This window comes from Solea senegalensis, linkage group LG16 (genome assembly GCF_019176455.1).
Source record: "Solea senegalensis isolate Sse05_10M linkage group LG16, IFAPA_SoseM_1, whole genome shotgun sequence".
Lineage (NCBI taxonomy): Eukaryota > Metazoa > Chordata > Actinopteri > Pleuronectiformes > Soleidae > Solea > Solea senegalensis.
Window position 1 is genome coordinate 20,489,158 of NC_058036.1, and position 22,736 is coordinate 20,511,893.

At 41.1% G+C, this 22,736-nt stretch overlaps 1 protein-coding gene across 2 annotated transcripts in view; it reads left to right on the forward strand.

Annotated features, from left to right (window-relative positions):
• Positions 1-22,736, forward strand: part of LOC122783323 (leucine-rich repeat and fibronectin type-III domain-containing protein 5-like) — an 86,048-nt gene that overhangs the window by 36,153 nt on the left and 27,159 nt on the right. For both annotated transcript variants that reach the window (XM_044048046.1, XM_044048047.1), the window contains one exon: positions 8,794-8,900. The gene's annotated coding sequence lies outside the window, so the exon portion shown is untranslated. The remainder of the gene's footprint in view (positions 1-8,793; positions 8,901-22,736) is intronic.

Here is a 22,736-nt window from a genome sequence, read left to right on the forward strand (position 1 = left end):
ATAAAACTTGATTTCACCAGAGGAGATTAGGCCTGTGTTGACTTAGCAGGTGAGCTGCAGGCAAAATGCTAAACAGCTGTGTCTGGCTGCAGTAAGAATGACCTCTTCACAGGCTTTTCCCCAGACTACCCGCTCACAGAGCTGTGGCTTTTACCAGCTTCAGTTCCTGCTTCATCTTAGCTGAGAAACTGTGGCAGAGAGTCATTTTCTGAAAGAGCTATAAAGGTGGCTGTGTAAATAATGTGAATATTATCATGTTATACCAAATGTAGACTCATCTCCATGTCTGCAACACTCTGCATTCTCCCAATTTCAAGACACAGAAGTGCACTGTTTAATGTACGAGGCAGAAATCGGCCGTCTCCATGTTTCAGCTTGTCGCCGTATAAATAAATTCTGTCTCCGTCACAAAAGGTGAGTTAAAAAAAGAGTGTGACTCGAGGATTTCATCCAGTTTTTCTCCACATTTGCGAGACGGGGGGTTGTGATTTGCCACACATTTCCCCCTCTGACTTATGTTGATACGTTTTGCTCATCAAAACAAATGTCATATTTGCAACCCTGGCATGAGCATGCAAAATTCAACTACTGTTTATGTGCAAGCGTGAGTTTTCTGAGGAGGAATGAACGCAGTGAAAAATAAATCTATCTATGTATCTAAACAATTTAATAGGTGTAGAGTTTTTACTGTTTTACCGTCTGTGTCGTTGTTGTGCATTGTTGGGTTTTCGGGGATGTCACCTTGTAGACGACTCAGCAAACTTTTAATTGAAAAATAAATCCATATGGTGAAAATAGCCATTAGTTAACTGCTCTGTGTGCTGCGTTGCTGAGCTTCAATTAAAAATCTTAACCATTTTGCACAAGAAAAGCAAGGCAACCAGACGGAGTGAGTGTTTTTTCTTTCAGAGCAGCTGTGAGACATGAAGGTGTTTCCTTGCCTTTGCTAAATGTGATGATGTGCAACTTTAAATTGGTTCCTTCTGCATCGTGAAGTCCTCCGCAGGTGCAAATCTGCACAGATATGTACACGTGAAGACGCTGAAATCAAGGTCGCGCATTAAAGCAGAGACCCGGGGATTTTGGGGTGTCTTGCAAAACTGCTGAGAGACAAGTTACAGTTCCAACACAGTGAATATGTATTAGAGAGAAAATGTGGTGTCTCAGCACTTGGCCAAGAAAATGTTGAGTCACTGGTGTTGATCAATAAGCCTCCAATCCTCCCACAGATGTTTGTGGTCATTCCAAGCTCTGGAGCATCTCTGAATGTAACTGACGTCTCTTTCAGCCAAAAAACTGCCAGAACAAACATGAGATCTCATGAAGGATTCAACTTTATCTTCCTGCATTAGCATCAGGATGAAAAATCCATATCCTGGATCCCACTACTGATGGAAATATGCAACATGACAGGATTTATCTTTTTTCTTCCTGAGTCTAATTAGCCAGAAGCTAATAAATAAATAAAGGCAAAATCTGGGCTGCAGCAGTAATCCAGTGAAAGAAAAAACATATTTTCAGTATGTTTGAAGTAAACACATAAAACTTTCAGCTCTTAAGCCTTAAAGCAATGATACACTGAGGTCGTACACAATATGCAGCAGTGATCACCAGAAAGATTGTGTGGATATAGAAGCTGCTTGTTTTAATTTACCAGCTAACGTTGAAGTTCAAACATCACAACACATGGATTTCCCTTTGAAATGATTTAGTGGTATTTCAACACGTAAAAGACTGTATCATATAAAAAAGCTGAAATTGTGCCGAGTCTCAACCAATAGGATTCAAGCCCTTCGTGCACTCACTTCGTGCAACACTGAGGGAGTTACGTTAGACGTTTCAAAGGGTTTTGCACGTTTAATATGTTCAGCCTCTGTGTTTTATGGAGCCTTTTTTATGGAAGGTAAAAGGACAAAGTGTTCTTCATCATTCAGTTTCAGTGCAGAAAAACCTAGACAGATAAATACTTGCACAAGGAAACCAACACGGGTATGACAGCATGGCTTTATATTTATATTTTTTTAGTGTTATTTCTATTTATAATTTATTCCTGTGTGAATTAAGAAAAGACAAGAAGAGCAGTGATGGATAATTAAGACATTATGGATGTCAAGTACACTTCTACTAACTAATAAACTAACTAACTTAGGTAACTCTGTTGTGTTTATTTCAGTGTTTTAAACTTTAACCAAAAACACCACAATTCTGTAGATACTGCTTTTTTACTACTAGTGAACAAATAGTCTAACTAGGCTGAGTATTTTTTTCTTCAGGTAAAAGACAAAAGTGATGACATGAAAACATTTCTGTATGTCACACAATGTTCCAGCCAGCATCAAAACGACAGTTCCGACCTATTCTGCTTGTGCACTCTGATGTAAAATCATCCAGTTTCACATGATCACATTTTTGCCTTCCTTCCTTCCTCATATTACATATTGTGAAATGTTGGTCTTTTTGTCAGCGAGGGAGCAGGGACATGCACTCACGATGCACTTTCTTTACTTTTCCTCCATTTAAAGCTCTCTGCCTCAATAATTCATCTCCATTCTTTGTTGCAACTAAAAGTCTGATGCACTCGGTGCTGGAAGTCTTAAGACATTTGCATGCGTAATTCTCTATGTGCGTAAATGTGCTCAAGTTTATAAGGGAGCCTGAATTCACGGTACTTTTCATTTTATTTCATTTTTTCAACGCATGAAACACAAAAGGAGATGGAGCCTGACTCCCCGAGACAGCTCTGGGTCTCCTCCATGACAAGGCTGTGATGGGGGTGGATCGAGTCAGATGTACTGAGGGATGAGGGGGAGTAAGAGGGAGCTGGGCGGGCAGAGATGGATGTGTATACTAGTAGGTGAGAGACACAGAGGCGGGGGCAGGGAGGAGCAGTCAGAGAGATGGAGGGATGAGGTGGAAAAGGAAGGAAGGAATACAGATTCACTGATGAATTATGCTGCAGCTGGGGAGCTGCTGTCCTCTGGTGTTTACATTTTTACAATGATCCATGAAACGGAAGGCACCATGGTGCACAAAAATCTCATGGTGCACAAAAATCTCCTACACTCTTGTCCCACAATTCAAAAACACACAGAAAAGCTCCAGCACTTTATGTATACAATTCCTAAAGATGAGGAAATGACTCCTGCTGTGAGGCTGCAGTACCACTGACAGAGACAGAGGGAGACAGAGAGCAGTAGCTACAGTGTTTATATCAATACCAAATATTGTATTCTATTAGATCGTATTAGATTAGGACCAGGTGTTGGTCTCCATAAGGACTACTGGTCCTGACAAGCTCAGTATTTTATTTTATTTTTTTACCAGAAATGGATCTAAAGAGTTGTGTAAGGCGCAGGGCAAGGTGATGTGAGTAAATGCTCTGGTACTATTGAGTCAAATATACGTCTGTACTAATTAGACTCATTAACCCTTCAGTTTACGACGGTGTACAGTTAACGATCGCTGCAGTTTCCTCTTCATCTGCAAAGATAACGGAACATGCTCGGAGGAAAGTTTGTTAGAGGAAGTTTGGAGGTTGGAAAGAATAGAAAAAATCTTTCTAGTGGTAATAAAAAAGATAGCTTGCACAAATGCAAATCTGTGCAGTTAAGAATTGTGCCTGCAGAATTGTGTAGACTCGCCCCCCCTCACCTTCAAGTGAGCTTTATCATGAAGAGAATACAATTCATGTATATCAAACAAAGTGTGTTTCTATGCAGCCATTTATCTGAAAGTGTTTTCACAAACAAAACTTAATGTTTGATGATTACTTCTCTGTTACTGCTGACAGTGATAATTGTGGTCATTGTTCTGAAACAGATTAAATAAGATAAGACCTTCAGAATCAGATGGCTTTGACTTTATTTATTTTTTCTTAATCTGGGTCTTGAATTTCCTCTCGACAGTGTATGTGCCAGGGGATTAATTACATTAGCTTCTTGTTGTCTTGTTATGTCTCTGTTAATGTTTGAGCTGCACCAAATGTGCTAATTATTGCTTGATTTGTTGGTTTGAACTGCAGCTGTTTACTGTGTGAAAACTGAACCTAACGCAACCTAATTAAAGTCTTTTTATCAAAACATGAATGTATTGTTTCAGCTAATTGGGCGACCAAGATGCCCAACAACGTGTTTGTACATCTGTACATGACACGGATCCCAAGCTCTAATATTTATCTAGGAACACTGGTTGCCCTTGGTCCTGAAAATAGAGAGAAAACAGAAGATGATGTTGTTCTGAAGCTCCTGTAAACTGCAAAGTCAGAGAGGCTTTTGAAAAACAACATACCCATGTTCATTAGCTTGTTTCTCTCTGATGGGTTAATGGAGTGAGAGAGCAGAGACGCTGCACGTGATAAACACACGCTATCTGCAATATTTTAGATTTAGTTTTAAGTCGTCTTGGTCGTACTTTCTATTTATTATCTCAGAAAGGAATAAAAGGTGCAGCGGTACGGGATAGAACTGAAAGCTTGAGCTGTGAATCTGCAGTACGGTGTTGTACGCACACACACACACGCAGGGAGAGAGAGAGATGCTGTTTTCTTCCTGCTTACTGACCTGTTTCAATAATTCAGAAGAGTGACTTGCAGGCTGGCAATGGGGCTTTACCCATAGACTCGTCTGACTGCTGTACACAGTCACACACACCCACAAACATAATGTTTGTTATGCTTGGCAGCATTGCATCTGTGCAGCTTTACACACACGCAAACAAGTCTCAGACATTTGATATCCCACACCGATCTGCCACCTGGTGAAATCAACAGAAATGCATCACTTTCATTTTCACTATTTTCATTTGAACAATGAGTCAATAACAGAGAGTTCTCTTTAAGAAACTCCAGTCAACTAAATCATATCAAAAAGGTAGAATATTGTATGTATGTATTAGATTAGAAACTAAAAGACTCATTAAGGCATTTGTGTTTGTTTAATGCTGCAAAGACAACACTGGTGTCAAATGTATGGGATTTTCTCATCAGAGAAGTTCTGACTCAGTAAAGCCACGGGCCTTCATCAAAATATCAGGGGAACGCATAGCCAGCAATCGCCTGGGGCCCTGAGCTGAGAGGGGCCCCCCCGAGAATATTGGAAGATGTCAGTCGCCAAAAACAAAACTTCTGTGAGAACTAATTTAAGGTTGGTGACGGCGTGTGTACAAGAGACTCCAACCACACCGTCGACGGAAAGCCATTAACTACTGTAGGCCAAGTAACGATAGCTGACGCTGGAACACCCGAATCTCAAATACTTTGTGATGTTTAGATGTGATGTGTGAGTATAAGTCACATGCAGTAAGTAATGCAGCAGTTTGACTGTTGCTCTTTAATTCATTTCTGTTTTTCTCATGAATATTAATGCATATAAGAAAGTCATAATTGGGTTTTATTAATAAATGCAAGTATTTGTTTTGATATGGACTCATATTTCAGTCAGTGGTTAAAGAGCATTGCTGCTGGGTCCCCACACACTAAAAACACTGAATTTCTCTTGCAGTGAATAAGAGTTATACAAATGTCAATTTGATTTGTGGCACTGAACCATAGACAGAACATCAGGACAGTATGTCCTCACTGAGACGACATGGACCATGAATAAATGATGTATGCAGAGTCTCTGTGAACGACCCATGCTAGGAACTCTAGCATTGAGAATAAACAAGCCATAATTAAGCAGGCTTCTTGCAGCTGTGCTCACCCGTTAAGACATTTCCCTTATTTTGGAGTTACATAAGATCCTGAATAATTGAAGGTAATTATTTTTAGGAAGACTTTTTGCTGTGGACCAATTTATGATTTCCATCTCACGTGGGGCTTCCTCAGAGCTTTCATCATCATCATCATCATCATCGGGAATCATATAAAGAGACAGTGGCATTTCACCCCGGGTACCTGATCTCATTAAAGGCTAAATGGACTCTTTAAAAGGTCCAGGCCAAAACTGAGTGAGTGCAGTCTCACCCTGGGGACTGAGGCTCATTAAACTGCACCAGTTGTCTAGAAATCCTCATGAAGCTCGAAAGTGACCCACAGTTTTGTGTAACGTGTCTGGTGCAGCTTTAATGCTCTGTACTGTTATAGCTTCCATCAAAATTTAATGCTCAGATTACTGAAAATAGATTTGTTGGCGACAGACTTGGCATTTGTGACAATTCTACAAGGACGGGAAAGTTTTATAATGAACGCTTGGCTGTGGTTTTGACAGGAGAGATGGATGAGATCAGGAAGATAAACTTTTATTTGATTTTTCTTTGTCTGTAAATATGGGCTGCAACAAAGTTTGCTGTGGAGTTACATAATAGCCTTGAACTAGGTTGTGCTGTGCAGGCAAGCACTTTCCACAGACAGTGATTAATTCATGAAATCAGCCATGAGGTAACTTGTGATATTCAGCTGCAATGCATCCTCACAAAGTGACAGCAGCAAACACACAATAGGTACAAGTCGTAACATGGGATCTTTTCATCATCGAAGTCACAAGTATCAAATAGTGTAATGTGCTTAAACTATTGACTGTTGCACTGTCATGTTTTTTTTGATTAAAAACACTCTTTTAAACTTTATTAAACAAAAGTGCCACTAAACTGATAACTTCAACAAAAGGTAATTAGAGTGAGACTTTAGCACTAGTGGTGTTCTGTCAATGAAACAGGTTTGAGGGTGTGGTTTAGAGCGGCGGCTTTAAATGGTACAAACACTTCACAAGAAGCATCTGGCAAAACAAAGAGCGCTCACCAAAGATCTATGACTAACAATGGTACATTTGGATGAAGCTGGTAAAGGCTACAGAGTAATCTCCATGAGTTTAAACGTAGTATAATTGTGTAGAGCATGTACGAGGTCAGTCACTGATGCTGGATGAGAAGGTCAGGGCTCTGTTCTCAAACTCTGAATAGTTTATACACTTTATGCACCGAGTCACACGATGGATAAACACAGAATCCCCAATGAGGAAAAACATTCAATAACAAATGAGTTGAAGGAATGATTCGTACTGGCTACAGCATCTGGGCACTCCCTAATGCTTCAGGGGAAATGTTTTATGGACTGATGAAACTAAGGTGACATTGTTTTGGGAGAGCACATAGTATTACATGTGGTGTAAAAAGAGCACTGCATCAACCTAACAGTGAAGTTACTGCCTCATCACTGAAGGAAAAATGAACTCACAAGTTTATCAGTCACGATGGACGATGACAAAGTAAATCCACTTCAACAACACAACATCTAATAGTGATGCTGTGGAATGACCTTAAAAAATCTTAAGAACAAGGCTGATCTAAAGCAGTAAAACAAACATACAGATATGAGTTCTCTGTGTGTTATTAACTAAAGCACAGTGTGTGATACATTCATACCAAACAATGGAACATTCCCAAGGGTTCACATAGTTTTATATATGACACTGTATACACTGGTGCTCATGCCCTTGCTTTAAGTGTGTAGTCCCGCACAGTAACACCAGTCAATAACTTTTGCTTCTCTTGACAGCGGAGCTGACAAAGTGGCATTAGTTTACCTCTGCATGACTCTGAGGCTTTTCTGCTTCCCCAAGGTCAACGTGAGAGTGACAAATGAACAGATCACCACCTTCATCAATCACTTCATATCACATCAGTCACTGTGTCCAGTTTGTTTGTCCAAGGTTTTAAACACCTGTGTCGTGCATCACCAGATTAATAATCTGTGTGTAAGATTTTGGAAAGTTAGATTTTCCGTTTGGGCTAAAAATGGAGAGCATGCAGTGTTTGTGCTGCTTTAGGCAGATTTAATTATAGCCCGACTGTGATAACGCTTCATGTGTGAAAGATCCTGCTGATACCGGACACTACCTCACTATTGATGTGAGAGCAATCTCAACTCTGCCATCTACGTGTCCCATCTCGCATCTATCTTTATCTCCTTCCGCCTCTCTCCTTCTTCACATTCATCCCCGTTGTATTTCTCGACACCACAGCCACCCCCATGCCCTCTCTTCATTTTCTTTTTTGCCATGTCCCGCTCACACTGCCTTCCACCTTTCTCTTTGCCCTCATTCTTTTCCTCCTTGCCTCGTTTTGATCCGTCCCCCTTCCCTCCACTGCCTCCCTCCATCCTGCTGGCTCAGCTCATACAGAAGCAGCCTTTGTTTCACCGGTGCCCTCTATGCTTTGAAGGAGGAGAGCTGAAAAGCGAGAGGGAAGAAGGGATGGGTCGAGGGGAGGAGTGAAACATGGATGGGTGAGAGAGGAGAATGGTAAAATCGGATAAAACGAAAAGAAAGCGTGGGAGGATGAAGATGAGTGAGGGGTAAAAGAAGGGCAGAGGGGTGCAGGGAGGGGGAGGAAGGAAGAGGGATATCTGTGGATCAATGGTCAGGGTTGTTCAAGTCATTGATACTAGAGTACATTTCCTGTGGGTTTGGGGGGATGTGCGCAGCTTTGCAGTCAGGAGAAACCTGTGCAACGTTCTCTGTGCTGTCAGACAAATACTGATTAATCATATTTAAACACTTTAAAGCTCCGGTGCATAACTTTAGCTGATTTTGTGAACAGAAACCGTGTAACATTATGTTTATGCCGCAACTTCCATCTAAAAACAGGCGCTGTTAAGCAATACTATCAAACCTGACTGAGGGAGCGTTTGTGTGTATACAGCAGCAGTGCAGGGGTGGGCGGGGACAAGAGGTGTTCATCTTATCATCATGCTTTACAGCTGGGTGCGTCTCTGTGTTTTCAGTTAAACTCTTTTAATTTCCATCTTTTGCTAAATGTTTGTTGTCGTTTTTTCTTCTTTATTTTCCTGCTCTACAGTGTGTGAGAACAGAACATTCAGCATCTGCACCCTTATCCATGATGTTATGGATGCGGTAACATGTGATTCGTGAAGCAGAGTGTTATCCACGTTTACATCGCTGAAGGTAAGGCCGTTTTTTAACGGCATCTCTTTTTTTGCCGAAGACACCGACGTCTGTTTAATCCGACGCGACAACCAGAAGGTGATTTGTTTATTTGTGACACTGATGGAAACAGTTTCTCTCTGCATCCAGTTTTTCTAAAGCACACATTATATTAGGAACTGTGGACTAAAGAATTCTGGACTGAAAACATTTTCTCTCCAGTGTCCTATTCAAGCATGTTTTTGTGGGCGTGTCCAAAAATGAGCCTCGATGACGCACCATAATTAGCATAACTCCTCCTCCTATAAAAACTTGCTGTGAGACTGCAGGTACAGCTGTTAGAGGACCATCACAGTCAGAGGTCAATGCATTTTCTGCTTACACCCGTGCGTGTGTGTGTGTGTGTGTGTGTGTGCTCGGCCTCAGCATTTCAGAGAGAGAGAGAATGCAGCTGAGTTTTACATGAACTGAAACTTAACTTCAAACACTTAGCGGCTTCTTTGATCATTCAAATTTGGTTAGCAAGACATTTTCCTGTGGGACGACAAAGTCAGAGGAGATATTCTCCACAGCTTTACACACAGTTTACCTGATACGTGACATTACATTAAGTCGAGGTGAAAGAAAACCTCGGATCAGACGCCGAGAAGCCAGGTCAGCTGTGTTTGGCCTTTTAGTGGAAATGGAGCTGCGTACCTGAGGCTACATCTCGAGTTGATCAGATTAGTGAGTGAGTAGTGTTAGAGTTACTAGGGCAACGCTAGCTTGTATTTCCTATGTAAGTACAAATGTAGAGTGGGACACAAGAACAAGAAGGTAGCATACTTTAAAAAACAGCTTTGTCTTGAGTAGTGCAGTATTAAATTCATTCTCATCCAAACTCCCTCTCACATCAGGCCTGTTTTTCAGCTGTGAGCTTGTCACCTTCAGATTGGCTTTCTCTGTCAGAGACCCACATCTAACCTCTTTACCTCCTGAGATGCTGCTGCTGATTCCCTTCCTCCCCCCCCGTGCCCTCTCTTTTCCCCTGTTCCCCGCCCTGTGCTCCCCTTCCCTCTCCTCAGCTGCTGTTAGATCAACACTTCCATCCTTGGTGAGTCCCTGCGGGACGTGGCTGAGTGCTGAACTCAGCTAGAAAGAAGCAGGAGGAGAGAAAAGAGGGAGAAAGGGTGGCGAGGAAGGAAAGAGGGAAGTGGAAGTGAGATCAATTAGACAAATATGGAGTGTGTGTGTGTGTGTGTGTGATCCATACAGTTGTAACGGCTCTGACCAGAACAAATGCCACACACATAATAAATAAAAAGTTTCAGAACTATAGTAAGACAATACTCGCCCTCAACATTCCCCTTGTAGAGGGATGGTTTGTTTTCACTCACTAGAGTAGTGTTTCTCTATCGTGGTCCTCTGGGATGTTTTAGATGTTTCCCTGCTCCATCACACCTGATCCAAGGTCAGCTCACTCTAAGAGCCTGATCATTCATCTGCATCAGGTGTGTTGGAGCAGGGGCAGCATCTAAAACATGCAGGGCAGTGAGTCGCACAGCACCACAATGATCCGGGAGCGCTGCATTTTCAGCAAAATATTGCACATTGTTGACACATATTATGGATTAAAATCTTTATTTTATAGCATTTAGTGCAGATTATCAGATAATGACATGTTGGATGTGACCTTGGTGGCTTGTTTTATCAGTTTTCATGGTTCCTTAACTTATTCTGCAGAAACATTAGAAACATTAGACTGTGTGTTATGAATCATAGAACACATTACATTTATTGACACAGAATATACTGAAGTTTACAGATTTTTCAGCTTCTTAAAGTAAAATGTGTAAATGTTTTGGTTTCTTTGCTCCTTAGAACAAATAAATCGTTAAAATCGAACATATCTGTAAAACCAGTGATTTATGCAATTATTTTTTCGTTTATGCCCTGAAGGCATCATCAGTTTTCATTTAGTTGAAAGTCAGAAGAGTAGATTTACTGGTATTATAAATGAATGTGTGATGGAGATTTTGAATAATACGATATGATCATTATTATCATCATTAGTAGTTGTAGTAATCGAGTGTATACAGTAAATATTGACTCATATTGATTCTTTATTTGCATCAGAATTTGTTTAATGTTGATTTCTACCAAACATTTTAAGATAAGTAACCATGTATTTACTGTATCCTGCTCTGATGTTCAGTATTTATCATTTGTGTGTTTAGCTTCAGCTGCTTTTCTCTCCTCTCTCAGTCATCAGGTGACAAACATGGAGTAGATTTGTTAGTTTCATTGTTTTTTTGTTTTTTTCTTTGCCTCGGGGAGAGAGTGAGAGAGCGTGAGATTCAGAGTCAGACAGGAAGAGTGATGAGCCATCAGACAGCAGCCCGTGTTAGTTTTATCATTTTAATGAACAAAGTACAGTTCACTCAGAGGCCTGTGCACTGTCAGGGGAATTGAACCCATAACCTGGGGCTCTGAAACATTTAATCTGCTAAAGTCAAAACTCCCCCTTTCATCTACACACCTCAGGATGGATGGTAGAAGAATGGGAGAGTGAACATCCACATTTTCCTATCTCCTTATCTTCTCTTTAGCATATTTCCTGTTGTTTCTCTCTTGCTCTTTTCTCATTTTACATTTACATCCCTTATATTCTATAGTTTTCCTAATTGTCTTCTTCTCCATTTCTATGGTGTCACTTAGGAAAGTGTGCACGAACACATCGTTCTCATCATCTTCTACTGCTTTGACCTCGCCAGTCCATCACAGAGACAAACATAGTGTTCGATTGCAACACAATATTTAGAACTGGCATTGCAGAATAACTGCTTTAAACACGGTTTAAGGTTGTTGTTGTTGTTGTTGTTGTTGTTATAGATATTTGATATTTTATATTACCTTGTTGTTGTTACAGTCCCCTCCCTGTAATTGTCCTATCATTGTCCTCCTTCTCACCACAATCCTCATCTGCTTATTGACTCCATAACCTCCTCATTACCTCCGTGTGTGTGTGTGTGTGTGTGTGTGTGTGTGTGTGTGTGTGTGTGTGTGTGTGTTGTTGTGCTCTCTATCCCACAGAGTTAAAAGACTCTGCATCTGGATCCCAGGGGACCTGCCGAGGGCGAGTCAGGCCCGGTCACCATGCTAAACTGCTTTGCTTCTGGCACTCATGGGACAATATGTTTGAGGAGGGAGAGGAGAGGAGAGGAGAGGAGAGGAGAGGAGAGATAAAAGAGACAAGGAAAGCAAAGGGAAGGGGATAATTCATACATGAGAGGAAATGCAAATACACAAGACATACAGCCTAAGGTAGTTACTTAGTCATCCTTAAAGCTCTCTCTCTCTCTTGCTCTCACTCAGTTGTTAGTCATGCTGAACACTTCACAGTGGTCTTTTACATTATTTCTTTGTTTCCCCCCGATGAGCAGCAGCAGCAGCAGCAGCAGCAGCAGCAGCAGCAGCAGCAGCAGCAGCAGCAGCAGCAGCAGGGAGGCACAGAAAGAGCTGCCCAATATAAACACATCCACTATTTGTATTTGCAAATACAAATGCAATTTACAGTCTGTGGTTGTCAAGCTTTGAGTCTGGGCCTGCATACACACACAGACACACACATTCTTCATGAATCGAGTACTTGGTTTGGTCCATAAAATGTTGAAAAATGTTCATCAGTGTTTACCAAAGGTGGGAATGATGACGTTCTTGAATGTCCACAAAACAAAATGATTCTTATTTCTGTGTGCAGTCAGCCGGAGTTGTACGATACGACTTGTTTCTCTTACTGTGACACAAACAACAAAGACAAAGCAAAAAGTAGCATAGTAGCCCCGGTTAGCACGGCGATCGTGTTTAAATGGTGTGTGTGTGTGTGTGTGGTGACATTCCATGTAAATTCATAAATTCTATAAACGTCTGTAACTTCCGTCTTCTCTTCCGGCCAAAATGCATCGACTTCTGGACGCAAGTGAATGTACAAAAGGATCCCGCGATGCGATTGATGCGATTCCTCCCACATTAGATAGAATTCCTGCTCATTTGGAGTTGTGTTATTCCTGCACGAGAATCCCCTCCTCTCCTCCATGTATTATTCCTTTTCTCTGCAGTGTAGGAAGTGAGCTCCTGCCTGAATCACCGTATGCACACAGTTCGACTTTGCTCTTTAAATTCCTCAGCTATTCTCCATGTTACGCTGTTGGTCTTTCACCATAGGCAGCAGCAGGAAATGGAGTGTGTGAAACAGGATGCGAGCGCAGCTATACTTGTTCAGTTTTTTATTGAAAAGCGACAGCCGGGTGGAAACCGCTGAGGGAAGACAAACAGAGACAGTGTGCTTTATGGACACAGGCAGAGGCTGGTTCCACGCTGTGCTCTTTATGCTTGTGATGACACTTTTTGTTTTGTTTAAAAAAAAGGAAAAAGTTATCAGGGGTATCAGAAAATGTTGATTGAAAAAACTCACAAAATATCAGGCAAAAGGTTTTTGTGTTTGTGTTCATTGTGTTTCCAGTTGTGTTGTATAGTTGAGTTATAGATATAATTGAAATGATGTTCTACTTCAGATCACAAACACAAATTAAAGCATGCCTCACACTAGAGGATCTTCAAAGGACACAACAGATAGTTAACTCAAATAGTTAGTTAATAGTGAGTATAGTCAACTTTTGTGTTTAGACTGAGATTACATGTTGAACTCGTTATAAAGTTTATCCTCCTCATCCTCCTCATCCTCCTCTGCCTCTGTCAGCAGTGTCACTCTCCCCGCTGTGTTTTCATACACTTCACACTCTATTGTTGTCATATATCAGCACTGTGAGCCTGTGTGTGCAACATTGTCTGTGTGATGGATGAGATTTACTATATACATATGTGTGTGTGTGTGTGTGTGTTACACTGCAAACAGGCTGGATTCATATTTATATCCTCTGAAGGGACTACACTATAGAAAATGTAGAGAAAAAGTTCTGTTACTACCAGATATAGACCCGCAAGTATAGATAAGCAAGTGAGCGGAGATGTAAAGATGTACATATGTACAAAATCATGACAGGGATTTGAATATTTAGCCTCCAACACTTGCCTTGGAGGTTAAATATTTCAATATTTAAACAGGCTTATGAGCTCAGAATGACACGGAATGCATGAGTTTATGTTTCAATCAGAGGGAAATGAACACGAATGGGTTTCGAACTGCGACAGCAACTCTTTGTTTTACACAGTGAATGTCATCCGATCAGAAGTCAACATTTTTAAATATAAAAAAAAACCACCTTTGGTTAAAATAAAAGATTCTTGATGTAATTCAGTGCCACTGTGTTTGGGAATCACACCCATGAATTCAGTAAATGTCGTCATACTCAGTTAAAAATGTATAAGGTTTGTCGTAAGTATCTCATGTGACTATACAGTGTATATAATGACTAGCCTGCTTAGATTGTGCCGACAGTATGATATTGTGCGTGTGACGTTACTGGCTCATGATTCCCTCCTGCACTGTTTTATGGAGCTGTTTCATTAGAGCACGTCAGATTTTCCACATTGATGTTGCCGTAGCTGCTCCCCTTTCTCTTTAAAACCCAATGTGTTCACTCCGACAGCTTGCAGATGCTGTTCTCCCTTCCCTCAAGCTAAATGTGTCTCGAGCAGCATGTTTGGCTCTTTCTCCTAGTGTTGCACTGTTGTGCACACGTTTTTTTCTCTCCCTCCCCTTTCTGATTTTTCCTCCTCTTCTTCCCACTGTTCTTTAATTGTCTCCCAGCGAGTGGTTTCACTCTCTTAACTTGTTCTGTCCTCACATTCTCTGCCTCGTTGTGCTGTTCACTTTGACGATAAAATCTTTCTCATCTCGTTCTTGCTACTGCTAAAGGTGGATACCGCAGTTCAGCCTGGATTATTTCATAAGCGAAAGAGTGTGTTGTGTCTGCGTTTAATACCTTATACTGAAAAATGTGTAAATGAGTTATTTAAAGTTACTGTGAGAGGTGAGCGACATAATGCTTTAAAAGCCATCACTCTGCAAATGTGAGAAATATGCAGATAACACTGTAGCTCGAGCCATATCCAGAGGTCCAGCTGCATTATGCTGCACCATCACTCACAGCCTCCTGGAAACTTACATAAAACGCCAGAAGAATCAAGGAGAGCCATTAATCCAGCCAGCTATGTTTTTGAACGAGGTTGTTCAAGGAGATTAAAAATGAAGGCAAATGAAAACACTCACTGTAGCCAGTCATAGTTTATACACTGTTCTTACCTGAAGGAATGACGGCTGACTCATGTATGTAGAGGTGTCAGAGGACAAGCTTCTCATTCACTTTGCCAAGAACGCCATCACCACCACGTTAGCCGTGGCCGACAGTGGTCTGCGAAGCTCAAATATCTACCTGCAGTGACCCAGTGTCACCGTCAAGCATTAAAACACCACATACATGTGTTTGCCTCAGATTCTTACAGAGTCATACTCAGACTTTTCAATAAATAAAACTAAACACAAGTATGCACACAACTAAAGTTACTATCTGGCAAACTTGATATTTAAATTAGTTTTATTTCCAAGGCCAAACATTAGAATACCGACAGCTGCCAACACAGATTCTGCTTTTTCTATTCATGATTAATCACTGAATGGCTGCACGTCCTGTAGAAAAGGACGTGATTGACAAACACAGAAGCAAAGGCACCGAAGGACAAACATGAAACAAATGAGGTCGGGTGTGTTCATGCTGCACTTCATCCCTGATTCCTCATCATTCTCTCTCTCGTTCTATCTTCATCCACCTGTCCCATGATGACTTTGTTAACTGCTGATGTATGTGGAACACTGACAGACAGGAAGTGCACTGTGGTTGTCCAAATATGGATGTATGACTGTAATCACTGGAGAAATATGTTGCCAACTCCCTTAGCAGGAAATGTGCTGCCCACACTGTGTGTGTGTGTGTGTGTGTGTGTGTGTGTGTGTGTGTGCAGCCCATAGTGTCATCTGAGCTGAAGGCTCATGGATGTCAATCAGTGCAAAAGAACACAACACAATCCGTACACATGCAATGCAACATTGGTTCTAACTTTAACAGTATAAATGTTCACAGGTCACTTTTATTCACTTTTCACAATTCAGTGAAGCAGAAGTGAACTGTTGACTCCAGAGCGCGACTTTTTGTCAAATGCTGTCTTCAGACTTTGACTCAGACTTCTCTCTTTTGCTTTTTGCAGTGTAGCAACTGTGCAACAACTTTGTAGATGTGTGTGTTTGTGTTGACTGACATATTTTGACATATTAGTGTGAACATTTTCTCACATTCTGTTTACAGTTTCTCATCTGGTCGGCAAGCAAAGCTGATGTTGTGGGCGGTTTGTTGATGATGCCGTGTTATATTCCGCTTACTCAGCAAAATAATGAGGAGAGACTACAGGTGTCGTCTTTATTTCTAACACTTATTCTAACAATATTCTCTCAGCTCAAACATAACTGTGTGAAGGCCAAGATAATGGCTGCAGTGAGACCAGCTCTAGATACTGAAGGCATGTTTGCACCAACGCACAGTTTTGGTCGATTGTCATGTAAAACTGTGAAGCTCAGAGGACAGAAGTTAGGCATGTTTATATTTAATCATTCTGATTACAAACTACAACTTCCCTGTTTATGTGGACGAAAACACAAGTACTCAAATTATAACATTTAATCAGAATAAACCATGTTGTCTGTTGATCTCACAAGAAAACAGTGTGGATTCATTCATATTTGTACTTTTGGTCATGTCATGTTTTACAGCATTAACAAAAACAGTGGAAATATGACACACACAATTTGCATGCTCATAAAATCCCCCAGCCTAATCTTAGTGCAGCTGGGGTGCATGGTTTAATATTAGACAGATCACACTGGATCTGTGGTCGTTAGTGTTTAAGCAGAACCACAGCCACGCTGCTGTCAGTAATGTATCACAGATGTTTGTTAAGTTACAGCTCGTGCACAGAAGAACACCTCCACCCTTCTTTGACATGTGCATATAGAACGTTAACTGCTTGATAAGACAGTGAGCCATATTTCATCATCTCAGACTCTGTAACATCACATGTGCACGTTAGCTCCATATGTTGAGCTGAAGAATGCTACAGTCTACCTGTCACCTTATTTTTCAACTGTGAACGATGTTTACGTCACACACAAGTGTTTTCTCATTCAAACAAATTCCCAGAGTGCCCCAGCTATTATGCATTTCATTTATTTAGATTTAATTTATTCTGAATTGAATAAAGTCTTTCATGCTTAGACCTAGAGTTAAAACACCCATCATTTGGTTATAATGTCAAGTTCTTCTTTTATTGTTCACTACGATGCACCTTTACTGCTTCCTGTCTACACCTCCAGGGCTCCCGTACCTTCCTTCCTGTCCCTGCATTGTTGCTATGCAGTGCCGAGGGTGTGGGGGAACATGCTGCTGTGCAATTGTTGTTTTTGTTTCCTTGTGTAAATGTAAGATTTCACTTATATAACCTTTCATACGAGAGTGTGTGTGTGTGTGTGTGCATTTTAAATATCTGACAGTGTGTGAGTGATTGGCCTTAGACTGGCCTGTCAGGCTGTGATTGGATGACAAATGGGAATGAGCTGCTTCTGCTTATAAATAGCAGGAATTGTGCTTGTGACTCAGACACAGAGAATGTGTTTGTGTCCAAACCTCTGCCTCACATGTGGTCCGCTGTAATGCAATTACCCACGTCTTGAGAGACTCTTGTGGGTCAGTCCACATTCATACTGATTATGAATCTCAGTGACGGGGGTGTTCTCGCACCGACAGAGAACACAGTGTTCTTCTGCAGTGAGGAAAATCCAACAGAAACGTAGACTTCTGCCTCCTGACATCCCTGTGCGTGACATGAGCTGTACATTCAGCACCATGGAGAGCTCTTCCCTGCTACGACACAGCATCAACAGCTTTCACATTTAGAACTCATAGCATGGTTGTGACTCTGGAGCAGTTACTTTCATTTAAGTATGTTAACGTACTAATGTGTACTACTACAAGTACACACAACTGCAGTATCTCTCTCTAACCTACTAGCAGACAAACGTAACATAGCACACATGCGTCCATCCTTTGCAAACACTGACAAACAGAAAATGGTGACATACATCATGCATAACCATGACACCAGGGGATTCATTTCAAACCAACCTCTCCACGTCATCCAGTTTTGTTTTTCCAAATCGTTTAGTCTCAGTTTAGCAGCTCGGAGTCCTTTGTTGTAATATTTTGAATATGAACCATGAGTGTGCAGTAAAACTGATTGATGAGCATGGCCATCAGAACATAAAGACACTCAACCCAATCACATGTCATTACAGCTCAAGAACCAGGTTAAGCCTGTAGCAAGATTTTAATGATCTTTTTTGCATTATCTTTCAAAATTGTTTTTCGACTCTCCTTCAACACGACAGGTCACACTTTCTCATGGACTTTGTGGAAAACAAAACAGGCAAATATGCTTTTCTGAGCCATTGTTTCTTTTTCTAAATGTTGTTGTTTTGCACACAGCCTCTCTTTGTTGCTCTTGCCTTTGATTGTGTTTGATTGCAAGTCCAGAGGAAATGCTACATACAATAAGAGCAGCTGTTCAGTTGAGCACACCCTAACACAAGGAGGAGGAGGCTATATGACTGGTAGTGTCTTACACTGGCAAATAAATGGCATTTGATTTAAAGACACGGCACAGGTAATGTCTGCTTTAGGGACGTGAAGTGTTGACCTGGACCACACACACCACACCCCTGTTCATTTTAAGGACTATATTGTTATTGCTATGACACAACTGTACACAAGAAACTCTCCCTTACTTGCCATAACTTTATTTTTTGTGATCCATTAAATTTGGTATCATTCTCTCTCTCTCACACACACACTGTGTAAATAATAAAAGAGTGTACTCATGTGTGGATCAGTGTAAATTATTCAATCCAGCACACATGCTGACGAATACACGTATCCCCATGTGACGCACTGCCCACACGCTACAGTCTCCCTGTCTCCATCTGTCCGCTCTCTCACTTCTTGTATTCTCTATTGTGTTTTCCCTTTTTTTAATTGAGCACTTAAGTTGATTATTACAGGGTTAAGACTTTTTTCAGGAAGTAAACATCCCTTCAAACCCTGTGATCAGTTACCATAGTCAGTGACAAATGTGTCTAATCACCACAAATGCCACAAAGTTGGAAGCATAGCATTCTTCATTGGAGAGAAGAGGCTTGAAACACCTGAATTCAATACTGAACAGGTGTGTCCAAATACTTTTGTCCATTCAGTGTATCAATAAAAACTATAGTATAATTTAAAAGTGAGCAGCCAACTCTCGTTGTGTTTCTAAGTACATGTATATCACGTGTCGCTACAGGAACCTCGTGCTAAAGTGAGATGACTGGCTGCACATCTGCCCCCTGCCCCCTGCACTGCTGCTGTATACGCACAAATGCACCCTCAGTCGGGTCAGAGAGTATTGCATAACAGAGACCAAACAACATAAAAAGTCACTAAAAGTTAATCAATGCAGCTTTAACGTCAAAATCCATTCTCATTTAAAAACAGATTATTTATTCATCATATATACATGAATATAAATATATATATATATATATATAGAGAGAGAGAGAGAGAGAGACAGAGAGATGTTCTGCTGTGTGTCTTATTACATTAGACTCAATTAACTACTGCACAATTACAAAGATAGCATCCTGACAGGAAGAGAAAGACAGTCTAAATGTTTCCAGTCTTCCTGCACAGGCTGTAAAACCTGTCTAATGAAGATGGGCCAGGTTGAGTTGGTGTTTTCTTTGTTCAATTATTTTTTTTTATCAGAAATGAAAGAGGAGAGAGAAAAATTAGGTGCGAATGAATAAATGAAAGGGACATTTGTAATCTGCCTCCTTGATGCTGGAGTCGATGCTGAGCTCTGACTATTGACAAACCTGCCAATTGTGTGCTCTGACAGACACACACACTCCAACATGTGCACACAAGCGCACACACACACTCACCAATGGCTTTTAAGTCAATTACGCCCTGTATTTTACAACATAATGACTATACATTAAAAAATAATGGCAGTAATTATTGAGTCAGGAGCAAATTAGAAAAAGGCAACATCCCCGGGATCTTTGATATGGTTGGAAAAACAAGGGGATATGTAATTAAAAAAAAGTTTTCCATCAGTAATGGCTGCTAATTTAAAGCTTAGGGTATCTCGTGTAAAACGGTGGAAATAACACACTATACTGAGCAGTAACTGAAATATACAGTGGAATTCTAAACTTAAACCATTGGTCATATGTATACAAAAGTGGACATAATCCTATAGTTTATGAATATCCACCAGGAGACGATACCATGAAGAACTGTATGAAAACAACTCTTCTTTAATTGATTTACAACGTCAGAAATCTTTTTTCCTGATGAGTTAATGATCTAAATCTCTAGTTTCAGGTGTTGTTGTTTTTTGTAAAGTGTGTTCTCATTTAGAGAGCATATATGAGTGTGATTGACAGCTGACGTCTGTGAAACACTCACACTGTTTGTTTTGCACTTTGCACTAGACTACATCTCCTAATGTACGGTCTATGGTCGTGAAGGTTGTGTCCTCAGCATAATTCCAGCAGACAGTCAGGTAGGATCTCTATGAGACATTAGTGGCGTCGCATATCATCGCTTGGACAACTCCTTGTTTTCATTGCAGCTAAAGATAGACAAGTAATATACATAAATGGCACAAGTGGACTTGTGGGAATAAGGTGGTTAGACTGTGATGCAACATTGTGAACATTTAATGTGAAGTATTCCCACATGTAGCAGCAGTGACGGTGGAAGAAAAGGTAACTGCCTATATATTTTCAAAATGACCCAATGAGGACGACAGTTAAATTGTTTTCCGCGTTAATAAGACAATTTAGAGTTGAATATGCATCAGTTACAACAAGCTTTTGGTATAGTTTCATATTCACACATTGCTCAAAGACCGTGGCCCTCGTCTGTGCAAATTAAATGTCTGGCAGGATCCTCTTTCAAGTGGAAAACTAGTTTGACAAAAATAGAACACTGAAGTAATTCACATTCAACATAGCAGTCAGAACTACAGGGGCTGTTGGGGATTGTCTGGTATGCATGTTAGCTTTTTGATTGCTTCTGCACTAACACGGAAAAAGTCGATAGCCGAGATGTGAGTGGCAAAGCGGTGGGCGAGGGAGGAGGAAGAAGAAGTCATTTGCTTCTCCTGTAAGAAATATCCTTTTGACTGAGATTCTCCACGCTCTGGTTTCCCCGTGAGAACGTTCCTGTTTTATTTATAATTGTTTAGAAAATGAAAGATGGCTGCTCCATGATTATCATTTCAACTGCGATGCATCTCTCCCTCGCGCACTGCCTGGCGTCTCCTGGCGTCTCCTGGCGTCTCCTCGCGTCTCCTCTGTCTGTGCAGCACAGAGCTGGAGACAAAGATTTATGCTTCCACATTCCCTCGGGCTCTTTTCTTCCACCCAACACAAATGCACATATCAAGTAACAATGTGTCATTACAGGCTAATGCCGATATGTTTGCCATGACCTCTAACAATGCTTTGCCCCACAGTCTAACAACATTTACACATCTACATACAAATACCACCTAAACAAGATGCATGTGTGTGTGTGTGTGTGTGTGTGTCCTAAGAAGAACAGCTGTGCAAACCTGATCTCTGTACTCAGACTTTTAAGCCTCCAAAATCACCATGTAGCCGACACATGTTGACATTTAGCACAGACATCACAGGCGTCACCTGCAACCAGGCTCCTCCTCCTGGATGATACCGGCTGTCAATCACACTGGTGTCCACTCACATCCCTGTTTCCTTCTAAAGTGAAACATCAATGACAACATTGACATCAGTGGAGTCGCCCTCTTGTCGGGAACACGGAGTCCATTTATCACACACAGACCTTGTCAGGACTAGTGAAGACCAAAGTCTGGTGTGGTATTTAAATAAATGTCTCCAAGATAATTGTTTGTGTGTGTTTGCTATAAACACCACTTCTGAGGTCCTGTTCATGGTTAAAGGTGCAGTTGGGCTTTTTACGCTTTACTGAAGTCACTGCAGTGTCCTAACAAGGATAACCACCCAAACCTGTGTTTGTGTGTGTAATCTTATGTAAGCACGCTGCCTCCTCTAGCCTGGAGGATAATGATGGAGAGCGTTTGTCATCCTCCCACTTTTCTCTCTCTCTCTCTTTCCCGCTCTCTATCTTCATCCATTCAAATCGAATGTGCTTTGTTGGCAAAGCAGAGACACTTCCAGGCGAACACAGCCGTGCCAACATGCACAAATTCCTAACTGATTCTGAATTTCAAATGCATATCAACATGGATGTACGCTGTGGGTTGATTCCTCAGTGTGACACACTGTGAGCTGCCGCTCCTCCACACACTCGTGCAGGACTGCAGAGTGGAGGCGAGTGAATGCTCCCTCAGGCACTTCCTCCTTACAGCCACTAGGAGAGATCGAGGCGAGGTGTAAGTGAATGTATGATTAACATGCACAAAAACAATGAGATTTATTACTCCCTGTTACACTATTTTCAGATGAATCAAATATAAAGTGATGTCTGAAACTGTAAAGCTTTCAGCTCTCAGAGGAAGTGGTCCATCTCAGTGAAAAGTCAATGTTTGTGTGTCCATTAAGCATCCTCTCAAGAGCACTTAGTCTTATTTAGAGAGGCAACTTGTAAGCGCTGCGGTGTCAATTTTCCCAAACTGACCAATCACAGATGAGGAGGAGCAAGTTAACCTGGTTGATGACAACGATGATGATGATGATGATGACAAGAAGTAGTTGCAGTAGATGTA